At 34.7% G+C, this 15,482-nt stretch overlaps 1 protein-coding gene across 8 annotated transcripts in view; it reads left to right on the top strand.

The window, feature by feature from the left end:
* The window catches only part of DLG1 (discs large MAGUK scaffold protein 1), a 262,255-nt gene that overhangs the window by 50,705 nt on the left and 196,068 nt on the right, over positions 1–15,482 (top strand). The window lies entirely within an intron of this gene.

The following is a 15,482-nucleotide window of genomic DNA, read 5'->3' as shown; positions in this document are numbered from 1 at the left end:
CAGAACGTGAGAGACTTTTGTTTATAATATATTTAAAAAATAAAGTGTAACCATTGTTATATATTTGAAATTTGAATCCGTATGATGCTTAGTTTATTTCCTTTAGGAAAGGTAATATTCTGAAGTGTGTTTCAGATAGCTAAAAGTAGTTTATTAAATAGATATTTTTCCCCTGTGGTTTATAAGGAAGGCTTTCTCCCAACAGCAAAGGTTTATAGGGCCCTAATTATATCTTCTAAATATATTCTCAAAGTTCTCCTCTCTACTTTTTTTTCTGTCCCCATATGTCGTACTGGTTGAAAATATAACTCATTTTGAGAACATTTTCTGGATTCTCTCCTTTATTTATTGCAAATATAGTAAGTTTTTTTTAAAGGAGAATAGTAAAGTTCTGATTGTGTTGCCTTTGGAAAGATGTTGATTGGATTTAAAATGATTATACTTGTTCAAGAACTCCTTAAAGTTATTTGTTTCAAAGTCTGTTTTTCTCATTTTTCCTCAAAGTGCAACATATTTCACTTAAGTTCTAAGTTTGGTTTCTTTTATTTCTGAGCACCAGTTTGTGGACATTGTGTGACTGTAAGATTCAAGATGCTTACATTTAAAATTTATACATTGGCTTTTAAAATATGGAATAGTTTATTTTGGGGGGTTTCTATAAACTTATAGTGCCACATGATTGTTAGACAAAAATTGTTGAGATTTTTAAATTACATTCAGTAATAAAAGAATCAGTAAATTTGTGAAATCTGCAAAGTCTGTTCTTATATAGTGAATTAGTTTTCACAACGAGGAAAAGCAAGAAAACTGATAGAAATAGATAACTATAATCAAAGTTATAGTTCAAACAATAAGAGTTTTGATCAGATACTAACATGCCTGTTGTCTGCTCCCATTCTGTTTATGTCTTCCATGTAAAACTGTCTTATCAAACTATTCTTAAAGAATGTTTAAAGGGCAGTAAGCCTGGGACACAGGTTTAGTCTAGTGAGTTTTTTTTTTTTTTTTAATATATATATATAAGTTCTTTTCGTGATGGTCTGTGGTAGATTCTCTCTGTGATTTACCTTTTATCATTTCATTCACTTTAGTTTTTATTTCTAATATTATAGAATATTTCTAATAATACAGACTAATATAGAATATCTAATATTTTTAATAGTTTATTTCTAATATTATAGGTTTTTTGAAATGGTCTATCTTCTCTCTGCCCTATCTTTCTTGATAGATTTTAAGAATCTTATATTTGATCCTGTTTAAGCAAAAGAAAGCTACCATTAAAAAAAAATTGTATGGAATCAATACATAAAAGTTTTAATAAGTTTTTATTATGTAACTGTTAAAACAAAAATAGAAAAGATGTAGGATGGAAATTAGGAAGCCTAAAACATATTTGTAGTTACTTTTGAAAGAGCTAAATTAAAATGATTTCTCCTATTATTAGAAATAAAACTCTTTGAACATATTTAACCAATAGCTATAGCAGGAAGAGCAAAAATCTTAATTTTTTCAGCCAAAGTGCTGCAGTGTTTTCTTTCCCTCTTGAGCCTTTCCTTGCTTTTCTGATCTTTAGAGAGCTTTATGGTTTTATATGTATTTTTTAAGTCTATCAATATAGTTGATGTAATTCTATCATGTTAATACTAAAACACCTTTTCAAGTGAATTTTTTTTCATCATCCGCCTCCCCTTTCTCCCACTTGTGTAGGCATGGTGCGCTAGGTAGGCATGTTGCATCACTGCTACCATGGATACCCTTAAGAACAGGCATGTGGGTTGAGCTAAAGCAATGATGATTAGTTTTCTGGGCTTCCATCCTCCCCCTGGCCACCCCTCGCCCAACAATAACTATATTCTTCACAGTGAAGACTCTTATTTTAAAACCTTTGCAAATAGCTAGGTTGTGAGCTGTGATGAGTAAATCATCACTGTTACTGAACAGCCAAATTTTGGCCTCTATTTACAGTAGTATTAATGCCATTTGCTAATTTAAGATAATCATAAATAGCTGTAGTTGTTTCTCTGTTTAATACATTTTAAACACAAATGTAATGTTTGTTTTGCCTCTTAATGGGAAATGAAAATGTATTTCCTCTTCAGTTTGCATTTTTTAAAATATTATTCTGCATTTACATTTTTTATGTGGGAAAAGACCCTAGCAAGCATTTCTCTTGTGGCAGTATTTCTTTATTGTTAGTATACATACATAGATCTTTATGTAGTTTAATCAGTTTGGATGCAGTATTTTATTTTGTGCTTTTCCACATAATGTGTAAGAGATTCTTGTGTTTGTAAATCCTTGTGTTCTTAATTAGCTCTTTTGTAAATATATGTCAGTTGATGGAGAGATAATAATGTTGGAAGGCCAGGAAGAGATGTGTAGTTTTGTCAGGCTCATTATCACAATGGGAAGATTAACTCAAAGCATACAAGAGCCAACAATAGTGATTCGGGAGTATTGTATACGATACGTTTTCTTTTGTTAGTGATAAGCAGTGTGTATAAACTGCAGCTGCAGCTAAGGGCATTCTTATTCTTTAGTACAGAGTTTTCCCAGCTGTTGATTAACTTCTGAGAAAGGGAGTTGCTTAACTTTAATAATTTCTTGCAGTAGAATCCTGTCTTTCTCCATCTTTTGTTATACCTGTTTGTTGATCAGGTAGATGAGGCTAGTCATTGTAGGGTCATTTAGTGGAAGTTTAGTTGCCAGGAGAAAGACCTGTAAAGAAAAAAATGTTTCTTGAGTTCTTGATTAAGCTTTTTAGGAGGAAAGGAGTGTTCCTATTTTATTCTCTTACTCAATACAAGCTGTTATTATTGTTATTATTCAACTTGTTTGCCAAAACTTGGAGTCCATATTAAATTCTGTTAGGGTAGTATTTGAGGTCTTTGCTGTCTTGGAGAGTCTCTTCCAGTTAAGGGATAGCCAATACATACGTTTTAGGAGTTGTGAACCAAGTTTTCATTATTTCTATTTACAGGTCTTTTTTTTCTTCCTCTCAGCTCTTTTGAGGTGATTTTCTTCTTTGAAATCTTCATGCATAATAATTTCCTGTTTGCAAGTCCTTGCTTCTAAATCTTACTGTTGGTAAAGAATCTGCCTGCAGTGCAGGAGACCTGGGTTTGGTCCCTGGGTCAGGAATATACCCTGGAGAGGGAAGTGGCAACCCACTCCAGTATTATTGCCTGGAATATGCCATGGACAGAAGAGCCTGGCAGGCTACAGTCCTTGGGGCCACAAGAGTCGGATGCAACTTAGCGACTAAATCACCCAACCCTTCAGTTTCCGTTTATAGATTATTTCTTGAGAGAAGCCTTCCTTGTGCCCACGATTAGTAAGTGAGGTTCTTTTACTTCTGTAAGTATTCTTTACTTTTACTCTATATCATGCAGTATATCATGTATTTGTGTGATTTTATATTAGTGTATGTTTTTTCACTGAACTATAAACTTTACAAAATAAGACTTTTATTCTTAAGATATTCCTGAGGCCTGACCAAGTGAGTATCTACATGTAGTGGATACTCAGTAAATAATTGTTGAATGAATGAGGCTTTGGCATTGGTATTCCAAACTTGTGGATTAAAAAAAATAAGTGAATATTTTAGTTTGTATTAAGTCCTATTTTGAATATGGTTTTATGTTGATATGCCAGAAAATAGTCACTAAAATTTATTCATCTTTCTATATTATAAATTCAGAATGACCCAGACAATGGCCTGTCTTCCCATTGTTTTCCACCTCTTTCTTAGTTTGTGGTGGGGATGGACTACATCATCTTGTCTTGATACTTGCCTACTAGTCACTTAAGTATTTGACTGATTTTTTTGAATGGTTGTATATATAATTATTTTTTTTTTTTAATTTTATTTTATTTTTAAACTTTACATAACTGTATTAGATTTGCCAAATATCAAAATGAATCTGCCACAGGTATACATGTGTTCCCCATCCTGAACCCTCTTCCCTTCTCCCTCCCCATTCCATCCCTCTGGGTCGTCCCAGTGCACCAGCCCCAAGCATCCAGTATCGTGCATCAAACCTGGACTGGCAACTCATTTCATACATGATATTTTACATGTTTCAATGCCATTCTCCCAAATCTTCCCACCCTCTCCCTCTCCCACAGAGTCCATAAGACTGTTCTATACATCAGTGTCTCTTTTGCTGTCTCGTACACAGGGTTATTGTTACCATCTTTCTAAATTCCATATATATGCGTTAGTATACTGTATTGGTGTTTTTCTTTCTGGCTTACTTCACTCTGTATAATAGGCTCCAGTTTCATCCACCTCATTAGAACTGATTCAAATGTATTCTTTTTAATGGCTGAATAATACTCCATTGTGTATATGTACCACAGCTTTCTTATCCATTCATATGCTGATGGACATCTAGGTTGCTTCCATGTCCTGGCTATTATAAACAGTGCTGCGATGAACATTGGGGTACTCGTGTCTCTTTCCCTTCTGGTTTTCTCAGTGTGTATGCCCAGCAGTGGGATTGCTGGATCATAAGGCATGTCTATTTCCAGTTTTTTAAGGAATCTCCACACTGTTCTCCATAGTGGCTGTACTAGTTTGCATTCTTATTGCTTATACTTAGTCTGGGAGAATCTAATTCTTTTTCATTTTATAGGGCTTACTTCCATCTCTAGACTGCAAAATGTTGACTAACAAGTTGAGTACTGTTTAGTGGGACTTGATGCGGTGATGAGAATGTTGTGTATCTGTGCTGTCCTATTCCAGTTTGACCAGAGGAACTAAATTTTAATTAAGTAGACTGAGGTTATTGATTGTAACAACCATTCCATACAACCTCCATCCCTTCACTTATTTACCCCTGAATTTTTTAAACATTTTTTTGAGTAGATAATAAATTCATATATTACTCAAACTCAGGAGTCAAAATCATCAAAAAGAAAAAACTATATATCTGTCTCACTTCTGTCCCTTCCAGTTCTGGTCCCCATAGGAAACTATTTTTATTTGTATTTATTTCTTTCCATTGTTTGTGTGTATACAAAAATTAAGAATGTTTTATATCTCCCTTTCCCTATATGACAGTAGTTTGTTTTATATTTATATAATCTTTTGCCCCTTGCTGGTTTTACTTACAGTATCCTGAAGGGTTCTCCATTTTAGTACACATAATTTTTTCTCATTCATTTTTATAGAAATATGTAGTTTAGTTGTTTTGATATATCATAGTTTCCTTAATCAAACTTGGGCTTTTAAATAAATAACCTGTAACAGCTGCTTCTCATTGGAGAGAGATGAAAGTTGGATACATAACAAGTATTATATATCATGAAAAATGCCAGATTTTCACAAGCTATAAATATATTTTTACTAGGCACTAAAGTTATTTCTAACCTTTTACTGTTAATATTTTTTCAGTGAAAAAAAAAATGTGTATCATTTTATATTTGTGCATATGTATCTGTATCATATAGGATTGCTGGTTTAGGTAATTTAGGTAGCCCTTGTCAGATTCTCTTCCATTTAAGTTGTGTCATTTTGCAATGTACGAGAGTGATTATATATTATTTCCCTGCAACTTTGTCGACAGAATGTATTTGCAAATTTTTGTATTTTTGCCAGCTTCTTGAGTGAGAAATGGTAGATAAATGTAGTTTTAATTTGCATTTCTCATGTGTTTAAGCAAGGTTTATTAAATTTCATATTTTTTTCTTTTGCGTTGTTGATCTTTTTCTTTTCAGTTTCTAGGAGCTTTTTATATAACAGGGGGTTTAGCCTTTGTCCATGATATGAGTAGCAAGATTTTTTCCCCATACTTTGTTTATTAGGCCTCCCCTCCTTTCCCCTTCTCTTACTTCTGAATTTTGAGTCATAGTAAAACCTTCCACATTCATATTCCAGAGTTATAAATAATTCACCCAGGTGTCCTTTCACTGTTTTATATAAGATTTCATTTTTAAGTCTTAGGGCCATTTGAAGATTATCTTGATCAATGGCAACCCACTCCAGTACTCTTGCCTGGAAAATCCCATGGGCGGAGGAGCCTGGTAGGCTGCAGTCCATGGGGTCGCTAGGAGTTGGACACGACTTCACTTTCACTTTTCACTTTCATGCATTGGAGAAGGAAAGGGCAACCCACTCCAGTGTTCTTGCCTGGAGAATCCCAGGGACGGGGGAGCCTGGTGGGCTGCCGTCTGTGGGGTCACACAGAGTCAGACACGACTGAAGCGACTTAGTAGTAGCAGCAGCAGCAGTAGTAGTAGTAGTAGTAGTAGTAGTAGTATAGTGTTAGTTGTAGAAGCAGCGTAATATTTTCCCCCATGGCTACCCATTTGTTCCAGCATCATTTATTTAAAAGTTTATATTTATCCCTCTGGATTAAAATAACACTGTTTGACAAATAAATTCCCATATATTTGGGTCTGTTCTGGATATTGAATTCTGTTTCATTGATTTGTCCATTTAAGAACCAGCTTGATGGCTTTTATTAATACCTGCTGAAGTTTTTTAGTATGCCCTAACATCTAATATAGTTATTCTCTGCTTCTCTGTTTTTGAGTTTTTTTCTTTAAAAAAAAAAAAAAAAAAAAAAAGATGATTCTTGTTTGTCTGCACACATAGACTTTAGAATCAATTTAGAGTCTGAGAAAGTATTTTGATATTGGGAACAGCCTCTAAATAAGTACAATTGGCTCTCCATAATCTCAGGTTCTGCATCTGTAGATACAGAGCAATGACTATACTGTATCATTTTATATAAGGGACTAGAGATTGCTTTCAAGTGCTGCCTATTTTTGCTTATGCTTTTATAGTTGAACTTTAAAATGAATAACTAAAGCTTCTTATTTTATCACTCTCTCACTTTTCAAACTCCTTTTGGTTTGCATTCTGAAGAAATCACTCAGCTGAAATTGTGCAGGTTAGTCTGGGCAGAGAATAAAGGATAATATTTAAGAGCTCAAGCTCTGGAAACCTTTGAGGTTCTAGTCCCAACACTTGATTCCTGGACAAGTCATTTATTCCTTCTGCATTTCGTTTCCACATCTCTAAAATAGGGATATAATGGCACCTACTTTATAGGGTTGTTAAAGATTAATTGAGTAATAATTATATACTGTCAAGTGTGTGAAATAGTAAGACTTTAATAACGTTATCAGATATTTTTAATAATTTTTTTAAATAGTAAGAGAATATAGCCTTCTAGTTAGTCACAACAGTCTTTTCTGAATCTTTCTCTCTGCCCTTACACTGTTGGTGTTCCCTCTTATGATTCTTGTTCCCTGCCTTTTATGACTAGCGTATTGGCTCTCTTTCTTTGTTAAGGGTGGTTATTAGGTACAGTTCTATATGAAGGCAAGTTGGAATTAGGAATAAAGGAAAATGAAAAAGGATGAGTTTTAAAGATACTTTTGCACCTGTTTCTGCTTTATTTACCTCCTCTTTTGCTGCTTTTATTTTGGATCTTAGAGTTATGATAATACCTGTCTTTGGAGACAGCTCCTTGAGTCTCTGCCAAAAGTTTTTTTACTATATATCCTTTTGGTGATTAGTATGTAACCATCTTATGTGAATAAAGAAAAAGGATTGTCCCTATGTGGGAAAAAATATTTATTTGTGATTCCAGTGGATGCTCAACTATTTAAGTGGGTAACTGATAATGGTAATTAATAAATCATCAGAGAAATGTTGAATTGTTTTGGCTTATCAGTTTGAGAATTATGAACAGAAATGTCTTTGATTTAAATGTTCATAATTATACATTGGCGCACTTTTACTTGTGCTGGGTTGTATTAAAATTGTGTGTTAGCCAGCAGCTTTGAAAGGAGTGTGAGAACTTTTTTTTTTTTGAAAGGAGTGTGAGAACTTTTTAAAGAAAGTCTTAGTATAGACATTTCAAGTTTATTAGATTTTAGAAAGTTGTATTTTAATAATGTATAGAAATGCTGCCCTCTACTGTTGCCTAATTGTTTTACTGTCATGAAAAATGTTCAATAACCTATACTAGGATCACGTTTTTAGAAGTATTAGATTGGAGTATTTATTAATTTGGAGTATAACTGTATAAAATATTACTCTGATAACTTAATTGTTAAATTATATTTATTACCTAATGTTAACTTCCATTAAATATGTTCATTGTCATGATTTTTGGCTTTTAGAGAAACTTGGATCTTTGAACAAAAATCTTAGCTTCTTATTTTACATGATAGGATTTAAGTAGTCACTTGATTGATTCTCTATGGTGGTATGATTCAGAGCTTGTATAGATGGCTTAAAAGCAAACTAAAATGTTCTACCAGTAAAGATATTTTTCTAAAGTAAAAATTGTTTTGATATTTATTTAATTTGATATGTTATTTACTTTGATATGTTACTTAATTGATTTGAAATTCAAATAAGCATTAAATAGGGATGTAAGTCTTCATATGTTTACCAAAAGGAAGCACTGCCCAAGCAGTGATGATAGTGAGCAAAATTTTAACCTCTAGACTACAGGTTTTTCACTATAAAATGAAGGGATTAGAAGAGATCATTTTTAAGATTACCTTCAGCTTTGGTTTGCTAAGTACCCTATTGTATATGAAGTAATCTGTATATAAGCTAGAAACGGAAAAACAAAGATGGTTAGTATAGTTCTTGCTCTAAATTGAGACAGCCAGTGGGCCAAATCAGGCCACATTCATTTACTTACTGTCATGGCTCCTTTCATGTTACAGTGTTAGAATTTGAGTAGTTGGTAGCAGAGACCATTTGACCTGCAAAGCTGAAAATATTTACTATCTGGCCCTTTATGGAGAATGTTTTCTGACCCTTGCCCCAGATGAACTTTGGGTCTAGTGTTGAAGATAAATATCTAAAAAGATAATTCAGAATGGTTGTTTGCAAAGGGCATATAAACAATATGCTAGGAGGTATTTAAAGTTAACATGCAGTAAAGACAAATATGCTTTCATCATCACAGTTCTTCTCAGTTTAGTAGTATGCAAACACCTTCCAGTAATTCCTAGAGATTCCTGTTTATCAGACATTAGCATGTATCTGGCTTCACAGCCTTATTATCATTGTTGTTATGACTTTTTTTTGTAAAACTCACAAATCTATGTAGGCATTTTGGTGTTTTTTAATAACCATGACCACTACCTATATAAAAATATAAAACATTTTCAGTACTCCAGAGGACTAACTTCCTAAATGTTCTTCCTAAAAGAAGAACATTGTGCCCTCCCCAGAGGTAATCATTTTTCTAACCTTTTTCACTGTAGATTAGTTTTGAACTTCTTATAAATGTAGTCATATGGTGTATATAATCACTTTTGGTTCTTTTGCTGAGCATGTTTGTCACTGGATGTGTCAGTAAAATTTCCCTTTTTATTGCTGTGTAGTATTCTTATTCATGAATATACCACAGCTTTATTCTGCTATTGTTAGAATTTGTATTGTTTACAGTATGGGACTGTAAAGAGTAAAGCTGCTTTGAACTTTTTTGTAGAAGTCTTTTGTGGACATAAGCACTTATTTCTTTTGGGCACATTTTCCTGGGAGGTAGAATTTAAATTCATCTTGGAGATCCTTACCAGAAAGTGTTTAATTAGATGGGAGGGAGGCATCAAAGATACCTTTTCACCTACTTACTAAGTTTGATTTGTCCACTGCTCCATTTCAAAGTGTTATCTTTACATTTCTTCATGAACCCTGTGACTGAAAAAGCCTACCTTTTGACTAAATATTTTTTTTTCCTGATACCTACTTTTGTTGATGTTTTATATTTAGAGGTCTTTGCTAAGAAATCTAATAACAGGTTGAAGGAAAAAGTGCTGTCATTAATTAGTAGTCGATGCCATGGCTGAGGGATTGGAGAGAGTTGGAGGACCTGGCAGAACAGTAGGATCATTTGTATTTAATATGTTGTATATGTTTAAAGTTGCCATTTTAAATGCCTTTTCTTTTAGTTCTGACATCTGTGTCTTCTCTGGTTCTGCTGTGGATCTACTTTTATTAATCTTCTCTTATTCATGTTTTTTTGATTCTTGCCATATCTTGAATTTGTTTGTTTTGTGCTTTAAGCGATGATGAAAGAACCATTGCGACTGAAGCTAAGTTATTTTCCTTGTAAGAAGCTAGAAGGAAACTAATCAATTACGGGTTGTTTGTTTAGAGCTAGTAACATTAGTTACTTTCAGCTTACTTCAGTTTTCAGCTATCATGTGGATGATACTAGTTCTGTAACTTTCATAGGTCCATTCCACCACCAGAACTTTAAGATATAAGAAATGTAACACTGTAGAAATGTTTCACTGCTTCTCCAACTCAGTGTCCAGCTTCCTGCATTGCAGTAGTACTCTCAGTAAATGTCCCATGAGGGTGAGCCAATGTGTGGGGACAGCAGGCTCTCCATTTTAGGATCCTCCAGATTCCAGCTTGACATGCCATCCGTATATGATTAAAAACCCCATTGCTTATCCCAGCAGAGTTCCTTAACCAGACCAGGCCCAATCCTTTGCCCACCTGGGTAAAAATTTGCTAAGTATTCCATTTAGGTAAGCATCTGCCTTTTTAAGAAAAGGTTCATCTCTTGGGATTCTTTATAGACTAATTTGTGTTAAAAAAAATTTCCATTTATTAAAAAAAAAACTTTTTGTAATGTAGATTCATGTACATTTGGTAAAAAAAACAAACAAATAAACAAAACAGATGTCACGTGCCATTTACTCAGTTTTCTCCAAAGGTAACTATAGTATAGTGTCACTAGCTAGGATGTTAACATTAATACAGTCAAGATCCAGAATATTTCCATCACTGCAGAGATCCCTCAGACTGCTTTTTTCTAGCAGCACCTACTTTTCCTTCCACCCCACTCCCCCTTATTTCACAGGAACTACCCATCAGTATTCCATTTCTATAATTTTTTCATTTTAATAGTTTTTTATAAATTGAGAATCATAAGTATGTAACCTTAATTCAGTGTAATTTTCTGGAGATTTCATCTGGAAAATGATTGTTGTTAGTATTTTGGTTTTTTGTTGTTGCTGGGTACTATTCCATGATATGGCTGTACCAATGATAACTATTCACCTGTCGAAGGACATCTGAGTTTTCCAGGCTTTGGCTATTACAAATAAAGCTGCTATTAAACATTTGTGTACAGTTTTTATATGAACATAAAGTATTTATTTCTTTGGGATAAATACCCAGGAATGCAAATTACTGGGTCATATGGTTGTTGCATGTTTATTTTTTTTAAGAAATCGCTGAACTGCTTTCCATTATGGCTGTACCATTTTGGCATTTTCATCAGCAGTGTGTGATTGATCCAATTTCTCTGCACCATTTGGTGTTGTCACTGTTTTTTATTTTAGCCCTTTTCATAGGTATGTAGTGACATCTCATTGTGGTTTTAATTTGCATTTCCCTAATGGCAAATGATGTTGAATATCTCTTCATGTCCTTATTTGACATCTGCATATCCTTTTTGTATACCTCTCCATTTCTTTTGCCCATATTCTAATAGGATTTCTTACTGAGTTTTGAGAGTTCTTTACATCATCTAGTATACTGGTCCTTTGTCAAATGTCATGTACAAATATTTTCTTCCAATTTGTAGCTTGTCATTTCATCCTCTTATTAGGGCCTTTCATGGAGCAAAAACTTTTAATGAAGTCCTATCTATTAATTTTTCCTTTCATGAGTCATGCTTTTTGTGGCAAATCTTTTGATAGTCATGTGTTTGTTGCTAGTGTATAAAAATATGGTGGAATAAAAATTAAAATATGATTGACTTTTATATTTTTAAAAAATACATATTTTTTATGGCTGCACCAGGTCTTAGTTGCGGCATGTGAGATTTAGTTCCCTGACCAGGGATTGGACTCAGGCCCCCTGCACTGGGAGCACAGTCTTAGCCACTCTACCACCAGGGAAGTCCTGATTTTTTGTATTTTTATCTTGTACCCTGTGCCCTTGCTGAACTCACTATTTGTTGTAGGTTCTTTGAGATTTTTTTAATGTAGACAGTCTGAGGATTGGGAGTTTTATTTCTTCCTTTCTAATTTCTATGCCTTTATTTTCTTTCATTTGCCTGATTGCACTGGCTAGAACTTCCAGCATCTTCAAGATACAACCATAATGCTTCTTCTTATCAACACTGTTAACATCCTTGTGTAATTCATCATCATTTCTAACTTGGACACAAGTTCCTGGTAGTTGATCTCTCTTTTGTCTGTTGCTTATGTATATAATCCATTCTTCACATAAACCAGAATGGGAAAAAATAGCTAAATCAGAGTATCATCTCTTCCTTAAAAGTCCTCTGAATGGCTCACAAGTCCAGTTAGAATAAAATCCAGTTAGAATATGCTCATTTTGAAATATTAGATCCTACATCAACTAGAGCCTGGCTGCCTTTCTGATTTAAGCTACTCTCCTGGTTTAAGTCTTCTCTAGTTATACAAGCCTTCTTTCAGATCCTAAAATTCCAACACTTTTGGATCAGATACTCCTACTGCCTGAAAGTCCTTCGCCTTGATTTTTCGTGTCAACTTTCGTAAAATCTTTTAGGTTTCAGCCTGAATGAATCATCTCAAAGAGGCCTTATCTAAGTTAAATCTTCCCTGTTGCCCCTTGACCACACTGTTTGCTTTTTAGTGCTTATCACTCTATAATTGTTTACTTTGTTTAGATTACAAATCTATATGGAAAATAAAATTAATAGATTAGAAATCTTATAATACATAAATAAAAATCTAATATTTATAATTTTGTCAGTCTGGTATTTAAAAAAATATAATTTGGGGATCAGACACATGACTTTGAATGTCCTGTTTGATGGGCACATTTAGACAATTTACATTTGATATAATTATCAGTGTAGTTGGGTGTAAATCTGTCATTTTTTGTTTGTTTAGTATTTGTCCCATCTAGTCTTTGTTTTTTCCTTTTACCACCTTGCTTTGTAGTAATTGAGTGTCTTGTATAATTCCATTTTATCTTCAACTATTGGTTTATTAGCTGTACTTTTTTTTGCTTAGGTGTTTAGTCATGTCCAACTCTTTGCAACCCCTTGGACTATAGCCTGCCAGGCTCCTCTGTCCATGGGATTCTCCAGGCAGAAATACTGGAGTGGGCAGCCATTCGCTTCTCCAGGGGATCTTCCTGACCTAGGGATCAAACGCGGGTCTCCCACATTGCAGGTAGATTCTTTACTGTCTGAGCCACCAGAGAAGCCCAGTTATTAGCTACACCTCTTTGTTTTAGTTGTTGTTCTAGGTGCCAGAGTCTAAGACTCATTATACATGCATCTTAAGTTATCATAGTTTACCTTCAAATATTATAGCACTTGGCATATAACATTAAAACCTTGCAACACTGCACCTCTATTTCCTCTTCCCTTCCTTTGTGCTGCTGTTATCATACATCTTCAACATGTGTCATAAATGCTATAAGCTATTTATTATTTTTCTTTAAACAGAATATTATCTTTTTCTTTTTAAATTAATAGACTTAATATTTTAGAGCAGTTTAAGGTTTACAGAAAAATTAAGAAAATGCATTGAGTTCCACTTAATGAGCCAATATTGATACAGTATTAACTAATGTCCATTGTTTGCATTTTTAGGGTTCACTGTGCATGCTATGTATTCTGTGGGTTTTGAAAATATATAATGAGATTTATCTACCATTATATTATCATACAGAAAAGTTGTATTTCCTTAAAAATCCCCAGTGCCCCACCTGTTCATCTCTCCTTCCCCCTGTGCACCCCTGACAGCTATTGATCTTTTTCTGCCTATCTGTAGTTTTGCCTTTTCTTTTTTATTACCATAAGCAGTATCATTTTAGCAGGGCTACATTTCTTTCTTGTACTCAGACTGGGGTTGTGGAGATGGTGCTAGGTTTCCTTTTAGAACTTTTTTTACAAGTAATACCCATATGCACAAAGCAAAGTGTGATAGTTGTTTGATGCTCCTTTAATTACACTATCACAGTCTCTGTTTTGGCCATATACATTGAGATTTCATGGTATGGTTTGCAGCATACAGATTTGCCCGATTTTTTGAAATCGTGTATAGTCACAGTAGAATTGGTTCTTCTTTTTTGATTGTCTCTGTTCAACAGTGAAAGCAGTTGAAATTATGTAGTTAATTGAAGTCACTCAGGATAGTGCAGTTTTATCAAGAATGAATATAGATTTGATTTAACATTAGTTTTAATTATTCAACATCTTATTTGACAGCATTTTAATGTTCTTAATTACAGCAAAATATAATCAGTTTCTTTCCAGTTTTATTGAGCTATAATAGACATGCAGCACTATACAAGGTAAGGTGTTTTGCATAGCGGGGCTTCCCTTGTAGCTCAGCTGGTAAAGAATATGCCTGCAACACAGGAGATGCCAGTTTGATCCCCTGGAGAAGGAATAGGCTACACACTCCAGTATTCTTGGCTTTCTTGGTAGCTTAGATGGTAAAGAATCTTCCTGCAGTGCAGGAGACCTGGGTTGGGAAGATCCCCTAGAGGAGGGCAGAACAACCCACTCCAGTATTCTTGCCTGGAGAATCTTTATGGATAAAGGAGCCTGGTAGGCTACAGTTCATTGGGTCACAAAGAGTTGGACACAACTGAGTGACTGAGCACAGCATAGCATAGGGACTTCCCTGGTGGAGCAGTGGTTAAGAATCCACCTGCCAGTGTAGGGCACACTGGTTTGATCCTTGGTTTGGGAAGATTCCACATGTTGCAGGACAGTTAAGCCTGTGTGCCACAACTATTGAGCCTGTGCTCCACAACAAGAGAAGCCACTGCAATGAGAATCCCATGCACTACAGCTGGAGAGTAGTCCCTGCTTGCTCCAACTAGAGAAAACCTACATGGAGCAGTGAAGACCTGGTGCAAATATAAATAAATACAATTTTTAAAAAAGGTTCCACCATAATGATTTCACTTCCATGTATCAAGAAATTATTATCACAGTAAGGATAGTGAATATCCATCATCTTGTATAGATAGAAAATAAAAGAAAAAAATGTTTTCTGTGAGATGAGAACTCTTAGGATTTACTCATACTCTCTGAACAATTTTCATATATCCCAGCACTGTTAATTATATTAGTCATTTTGTACATTACATCCCTGCTGCTGCTGCTAAGTTGCTTCAGTTGTGTCCGACTCTGTGCGACCCCATAGACAGAAGCCCACCAGGCTCCCCCGTCCCTGGGATTCTCCAGGCAAGAACACTGGAGTGGGGTGCCATTTCCTTCTCCAGTGCATGAAAGTGAAAAGTTAAAGTGAAGTCGCTCAGTTGTGTCCGACTCCTAGCGACCCCATGGACTGCAGCCTACCAGGCTCCTCTGTCCATGGGATTTTCCAGGCAAGAGTACTGGAGTGGGTTGCCACATTATATCCCTAGTACTTACTTATCCTTTAACTGGAAGTATATTCTTTTTAACCACCTTCAACTAATTCCCCCTCCTCCACAACTGGCCACCTGCTGGCCCCCGTCCATCTCT

Source organism: Bubalus bubalis, chromosome 1 (genome assembly GCF_019923935.1).
Source record: "Bubalus bubalis isolate 160015118507 breed Murrah chromosome 1, NDDB_SH_1, whole genome shotgun sequence".
NCBI lineage: Eukaryota > Metazoa > Chordata > Mammalia > Artiodactyla > Bovidae > Bubalus > Bubalus bubalis.
The sequence above is the reverse complement of the archived record's forward strand: the minus strand, read 5'-3'. Positions and strand labels throughout refer to the sequence as shown.